Source organism: Crinia signifera, chromosome 1 (assembly GCF_055691185.1).
Source record: "Crinia signifera chromosome 1, ASM5569118v1, whole genome shotgun sequence".
NCBI classification, from domain to species: Eukaryota; Metazoa; Chordata; class Amphibia; order Anura; family Myobatrachidae; genus Crinia; species Crinia signifera.
Window position 1 is genome coordinate 268,876,133 of NC_139217.1, and position 7,807 is coordinate 268,883,939.

General features: G+C 49.5%; 1 long non-coding RNA gene across 1 annotated transcript in view; it reads right to left on the reverse strand.

Moving 5' to 3' along the window:
* LOC146074968 (uncharacterized) overlaps window positions 1–4,448 on the reverse strand; it is a 30,509-nt gene extending 26,061 nt beyond the window's left edge. The window contains exon 1 of the long non-coding RNA XR_014473483.1: window positions 4,031–4,448. This is a non-coding gene — a long non-coding RNA (uncharacterized LOC146074968). The remainder of the gene's footprint in view (window positions 1–4,030) is intronic.
* Between the last annotated feature and the right edge of the window lie 3,359 nt (window positions 4,449–7,807).

A 7,807-nucleotide genomic window follows, 5' to 3' on the forward strand; every position in this document is an offset into this window, starting at 1 on the left:
CTTTATTAAGCTGAAAATATGCATAAAATCATCATACATTGGAATCTTTATAGATGTTATGTATTCTCATAAAGAAAGATGAAGATGCGTATGAATACAAACTTGTAACACACTGGGACACACTGTGTGACAGCCAGGGTGTGTTCCTGCAGATGAGGCTGTAAACTCACTGGGGAGAGTGCTTCCAGCACAGACTGTTGCTGTAGTGTAGGGCACAGTCTGCACACAGTGTGGTAACGCTGCTTCTGCTGCTGCTGCGCTGCTCCATGTGCAGGTCTCCGGCAGATGACACTATCTGCCAGAGCCGCAGAAGCACCAATCAGCTCTTTGCGGCCTTCTCCCTGCCAAATAACCCGGATAATGACCATTTACACCACCCTGAGCCCCGGATAAGCCCCGTGTCCGACCCTGAACATTTGCCGGGTCAGATTCCCGGGGAACAGTACCCGTGTTATTTTTTTTCAGCCCATTTACACCATGCCATGCCCCTGACTGGAGAGGCAATATCCCGGGTCCAACCTCTGGTGTAAAAGGGGTATAAGCCATCCCCAGGACCCTCATTGACTAGTTTTATAGGAGTGTGTGAAGCATGCTGCTGTATTCAGCCAATCCCCAGGGAACCATAAACGATATATATTACAAACAAGATCACATGTATGTTTATAAGTGATGAGCAGTTCCCCCTTACACTAGAATTGATGGACGGCACTGCCGCTGTCCATGACTGCAATCACTTTGGCTTGAATATAATCTTAATACAGGTACCTTCTTAGGAAGTTGCACAATACTCTATTGGTTGAATCAAAAGCTTGACTGTTTCACACTAGGTCAGGATTATTATCGTATCACTTCCTATGCGAGTGTGATAAAGGGTGGGACGTAATTAGGGTGGACAACGCCCGCTCCCAGCTCCACTTTAGTAGCTATGGCGCTCAGCATACACCCACACATGTCACACCACCACTGACTGCTTTTACCTGCTCCCAAGTAAGTAAATTTGGGTTTTTCTTTTAGGGATGCCAATCCCAAAATCCCAGGAATACTGGGACTGAGCATTTTTCAGTCCCGATTCCCGGGATTGAAAAAATGACCCGGGATGGGCATCCATAGATGTAAGGGAAGCTGATTTTAGAGACCAGTATAAATTTACTGAAAGTCGGATGTAACATTGACTCCTGCATTTACAGCAGCACTTGTGAGGTTCACATTGGGACCCAGGTGTGACCGCTGATTTTCCAATACAGCTCTGCAGCACACCCACTGCTGTTAATGTGCATAGTTAATCAGCTCTGTCCCAGCACTGCTAACACCTGGAATAGAGGGATTCCGGGTGGTCGACAAACCAAATCATTACACCGACATCGGAATCCAAACTGTTAAAACCCTGACACTCGGGTTCCCGACGGCCACCGGCTATTCTCCCTTGTGGGGGACCACGACCCCCATAGAGGGAGAATAGAATAGGTGGGGAGTGTAGCTGTCTGAGTCCAGGAAGTCGGGATCCCGAGTTCGGGCTAATGACTGTCAGTGTGCTATACCACACCCGAATAGAGGACATGGTGGCTCCTGCCTAGTACCTCTCTGCCTGCGCTGCAGCAAGAAACAGTGTGCACGCCACTGCTATTGGACTGTGAGATGGGACACATTCACACTGGAGATCGCTGCATCTTGTGAGTCAGACCAGGACCCACCAGTCATTGTCACACCTTTTTCGAAGGAGGGGGCAACAAATTCCAAAGCAATTCCATTGCCTCCAGGAGACTGGAATGAATTTACACCTCTGAATGGGTGTGGTATAGGGTACCGACAGTCATTAGCCCGACGTCGGGATCCCGACTTCCCGTACTCAGACAGCATAGTGAGCACAACAAAGCCCCTTGCGGGCTCGCTGTGCTCGCCACGCTGCGGGCAAGCTGTGCTCGCCACGCTGCGGGCACGGTGACTCGCTACACTCGCCACCTATTCTATTCTCCCTCTCTGGGGGTCGTGGACCCCCACGTGGGAGAATAGCGGTGGCTGTCGGGCACCAGTAGGTCAGAGTTTTGACAGTCAGGATCCCGACGTCGGGTAAATGACTGTCGGGATCGCGTCCGGCACCCCTTTAAATAGATCCCTTCTACATACTAATTGTAACTTGCACGGGCAGTGGTAACAATATCCACTGTCCTTGCAAGTTATTGTACTTCCCCAGAATTCTGGAAGAGTTTTTGACATTTCTGATACTCCTTTCACATAGCAAAGCTGGGTCAAACCCAGGATGCCGAACCGGATTTGGCACTTTCACATTAAACCTGGTTCACCCCTTATTCAGAGGGTGACCCAGGTTTAACTCTTTATATAACCCTGGTCGAATTACCAGGTTGGCCGACCCGGGTTATAAGCTGTGGTGCTTTTTACACCGTACCTGCACCCAAGCCCATTGATGAGCAACACAGCAATAACCCGGGTCCAATGTGAAAGGGGTATAAAAGACTCCAGCGTTTCCAGATTTGGAGAAGAACAGAGGCGGCAAAATAGAGATTGGAAGATCACTCTCCTGCTACTATACCACCACAGGCTTAAACAGTTTACACCAACTGAGCATGGTGTAAAGTAATGAAAGAATCTTGATAAATAGGCATCTGTAATCGGCAGCGCTAATGAGCATTCTGCAGTAAATTTCAACAAAACCTCTTCCGTTAGACCAGGCATGTCGAAACTATGGCCCTCCAGCTGTTGTAAAACTACACATCCCATCATGCCTTGCCACAGTTTTGCTATTAGGGAATGCTAAAACTATGGCAAGGCATGCTGGGATGTGTAGTTTCACAACAGCTGGAGGGCCACAGTTTGGACATGCCTGCATTAGGCACTGTGCAGCTTGGCGGCATATATGTTCCCTGTGTGTTAACTGTACTGTCCCTGCTTATAATGTTACCTACCTTTCTGCTGCAACGACCAGTGGTGCCGCTGATGGCTGCATAGGTGCTGTGCAGCTCGGCGGGTATGCGTTCCCCGCATGTAATGTCTTAATAAATGGACGTAATGCTCCCCGCCATCCCTCATCCCTGCTTGATGCTGCACTGTAATCCCAAAGAAATTCCTAGTGTGCGCAAGCACACATGGCCAATAAAGTTGATTCTGGTTAGGTTTTAAATTGTTATGCACTATGTAGAAACTGCGCATTCCCACCCAACTGTAATAACAGGAGGTGATGAAGGCCTGGAGAGTACACACTTAAAGCAGATAATTACTGTATATACACACGTCTGTTACACAAGAGGAAGATGTTATTTGCTTGCACACTATGAGGGGTATTCAATGTAGCCATTTTTTTTAAGTCACAAATCTACATGGTCAAAAATGGATGATGGATTATCAAATTTGTGGCCGTTTTCCACAGTCCAGTCGTTCTCACTGTTGGAATGTTTACGACAGTCGGAAGATTGGATTCCAACTGTTGGACATTGAATACCCCCTATACTTCCAATCCCCACCCAAAAAAACATATGGCGGGGAGTTTTTACTTTCAGATCAGTCACTGACCTATACATATGAACCGTGTATTTACTAAAATGCTCACAGTGATTATTGATCATACTGTGGTTATAGATCATAGTGATCACAGTGGTTATTGATCATAGTGTGTGTGTGGACACTGGACATGTGTGAACTCTCAGGAGGTGGGCGTGTGTGTGTGTGAGGGTAGTATACACCTATGAGCTATGCATGTGTGTATGTACACAAACAAACGAGCAGTGGGGGGGGGTATGTTACACACATGAGAGCTAGGTGTGTCTGGGTGTAGCGGGGCCCATACCTCCCAACATGACCCATTCCAGGAGGGACACAATGCTCTGTTTTTGGACTTCACTCTTATTGTATGATTGCCATCACCTGTTATAAACAGGTTAATGGGTAAGAAAGGTGTGTTCACCACACAGGTGATGGCAATCATACATTATCGGGAAGTCCAGAAACAGAGCATTGTGTGTCCCTCCTGGAGAGGGTCATGTTGGGAGGTATGGGGGCCGGTACTCCTATCACTCACCAGCTGGGTACCGGGGCTCCGGCGTAGGCAGGTCACGCGTTTGACTCCCGTTGCTCCCGCCCCGGGCGGGTATGGGGGTAGCGGCTAATGCGGGAATGCAGCACCAGCTGACATTCCAGGACACAGGGCGCCGGACAGAAACTGGGGCAGCAGCACCAGCGGCGGGTTACGGGTGTGAGGCGGCTCTGTATGTGACACGGCTGCTTGCTTCCTATCAGTTTCGTTTCCAATCACTGAGGCAGCGGCTGCGGAATGGGATCACTTCACTTTCGCCTTCCCAGAGTCCCCGGCTCCTCCCGAGTCCCTCTGGATCCTCCCCCTCAGCACACACTCGCCCTCGACACGTGTGCCCGCCGTCACCTAGCCCCTCCGTTGCTGCTGCAGCAGCAGCACACACACCACGCAGCCGCTGTGATCAGTGTGTGACGGTAGGACAGGGGACGATGTCTAGCCGCGTGCTGCCTGCTGCTGCACCGTAGAGCAAGGCAGATATTCCTCAGGTTATGTAATGGGGAGTTTTGGAGTATATGTTGTACTGACACATATCTGTCGGCTCTGTCATCTATGAACACGTTTATTACAGTAGTAGCTCCTAGACTATGAATGCCGGCTCATAACCATGGTGATAGCAGCATGCTTATGTTATTTACTAGTCCATACTTGCCTACTTTTCAAAACTAATTTCAGGGAGATTATGGTTGGTAGCAGAATGTAGCACAGTGCCCATTGAGGGGGTGTGTCATGCTCCACCCAAAAGGGCGTGTCTAGTTCCATATTTGAAGATATTGTGAATTTGGCACCTAGAAGCGTGGGTGTGTTTTACTACATCTGAGGAAACTATTAAAATTACATATCCAAATGTAGATGATCCCCAAAGCAGTTAGTAAGAGCCACTATACTTGCTAAAGAAGAGTCACTAGTACGTGTCAGGGATTGTTCATCTATCCTTCTATCCTTTTTTTCCGAAAATGTAACAGCTACATAATGTGGGCTAGGTGAAATGAGGGAGATTGCTAGACTAATCAGGGAGAGAGGGCGATTGCTGCTATTTCAGGGAGTCTCCTGTAAAATTTAGGAGAGAAGGCAACTATGCATTTACCACATTAACAGTGTAGTGTATTTCTGATTAATTTAAGGTTATCTTTATTTTAAAAATAAACATTGCTTTTCTTTATAAAATAAGGAAATATCTATGCGATTCCAAACTTTTGAACTGGCTTGGGCATGTCTGGGCATGTCTGGGCATCTAGAAAGTACTTTATTACATCACAATGCATAGAACACAACTATTATGACATCACAATGCCCAAACAGAGGTTATAAATAAGAGTGCTCAGAGCTGCTGGTTCTCATTCTGCTGCAGCCTCTTAAGAAGATAAGTCACAGTCTAGAGAAGTCACAGCGGAAATTCATTTCACAAGAGTGTCCAAAGTAGTCACAGCTGACATGCCTACTGCTCAAATATCAGCAACACCACACTGGCCTCCGTATGCACTTGTGGTAAATAATCATCCGGCGCGAAGGCACACATCTAAGCGGATCTCACTCTACCCAGAGGCCACTTACCCGACCATGGTCAAGGCTAAGCCGACGACCACGGTCAAGGCCAAGCCGGCAACGGCGATCAAGGCCAAGCCGGTAGACCTGGTCAAGCACAAGCCGGAAGAACGATCCAAGGCGGCAGACCCGGACAAGGTCAAGCACAAGCCGGCAGAACAATCCAAGCCAGCAGACATATTCAAGTACAGGCTGGCAGAACAATCCAGGTACAGGCCGGCTAACCCAGTCAAGTACCTGGTGGCAGACAAAGTCAAGTCCCTGCTGGCAGACCCATCCAAGTACATGCCGGCTGACCCATGGGAGTACGTGCTGGCAGACCTACGCATGAGAAGGCTGGCAGACCCGTTCAAGTACAAGTCTGCAGGCCCATTCAACATCATGCCACCAGACCCGGTCAAAACCAAGCCGGCAGACAGATTAAAGACCAAGCCGGCAGACCCGGTCAAAACCAAGCCGGCAGACCCGGTCAAAACCAAGCCGGCAGACCCGGTCAAAACCAAGCCGGCAGACCCGGTCAAAACCAAGCCGGCAAACGAATTCAAGACCAAGCCGGCAGACCTGGTCAAGGACAAGCAGGCAGACCCGGTCAATGCTCCCAAATGCCCACCCCTGTCTGTGGCTGATTGCCCAGCTGAGAAGGTGCCCCCTGGCTCATCCAGGTCAAGGGCCTCCAAATTTCTGAAACGTTGTGGGTGCAGCACGAGTTAGACAAAGAGACCCACATACAGGCTTGGGAACCGAAGACAAAGAGACCCACATACAGGCTTGGGAACCGAAGACAAAGAGACCCACATACAGGCTTGGGAACCGAAGACAAAGAGACCCACATACAGGCTTGGGAACCGAAGACAAAGAGACCCACATACAGGCTTGGGAACCGAAGACAAAGAGACCCACATACAGGCTTGGGAACCGAAGACAAAGAGACCCACATACAGGCTTGGGAACCGAAGACAAAGAGACCCACATACAGGCTTGGGAACCGAAGACAAAGAGACCCACATACAGGCTTGGGAACCGAAGACAAAGAGACCCACATACAGGCTTGGGAACCGAAGACAAAGAGACCCACATACAGGCTTGGGAACCGAAGACAAAGAGACCCACATACAGGCTTGGGAACCGAAGACAAAGAGACCCACATACAGGCTTGGGAACCGAAGACAAAGAGACCCACATACAGGCTTGGGAACCGAAGACAAAGAGACCCACATACAGGCTTGGGAACCGAAGACAAAGAAACCCATCCCATCCCACTCCCCCTCCCCCTCCCCCCCCACCCGTGGCTGTTATTGCATGGCTATCGGGCGTGGCCCCTTGGCGATGGGGTTACCAATTCATTTTATTGGTAGTGGCACAGCCACCATGGACCAACGCAATATTCATTTTGTTGTTAAGTTAGAACCGTGTAACTGTGCTGTCAGACTCGCTGTGTGACTGTACTGACAACTTTCAGCTTATTTGCAAAACATATTATTATACTAGGTGATTCATTGCTCCGCCTCCTTAACTTGTGAGGTCCTTTATTGCAGTGGTAGCCAACCCTAGCCCTCGAGAGCTACCAACAGCATACCCTCCAACTGTACCGATTTAGTCGGTACAGTACCGTTTTTAAATGGTCTGTACCGGCTAAATCATAGTGTACCGGTTTTAGACAACCCTGCGCTGGTGTCATTGAAGGTGCGGGCAGCACAGGAGTGTCTGGACTCTGGCTGCAGTCGCAGAGTAAGGGTTCCACGAAGAGAAACGGTACGTTTTTCTTATGAGACCGCGTGCGCTCACCACGCTTCGGGCACGGTGGCTTGCCACACTATATAAAATCAAATCCATGCGTAGTTGGATAGTAGGGGTATGAAAAAATGGGGTGCATTTAACATGGGAGCCCAGTTAATACATAAGTACCAGAGAAACTAACCCACACGTGTAGTTGCTCAGCCCTATTATACTGACTCAGCGGCGCTTCCCTTCCTGCACTGGCCTGGGTGTCATGCAGAGCAAGCTGCCTAACTCATGTGCGGCGGCAAGCTCGCACCAGTCCCGGGCGTGCGGGGGGAGGAGGAGAAGGCGGCAACACTGGAGCAGCAGGAGTTAGCGTTCTGTGGCCCAGCTTGTTGTGCCCACCCGACCCGCAATGGACGATACAGACCAACTGGTAAGAAAAGTGGAGTGTCTTCGGGGGTGGACGACTGCTCCCGCTACTTCCGCTCTTCGTCTCCT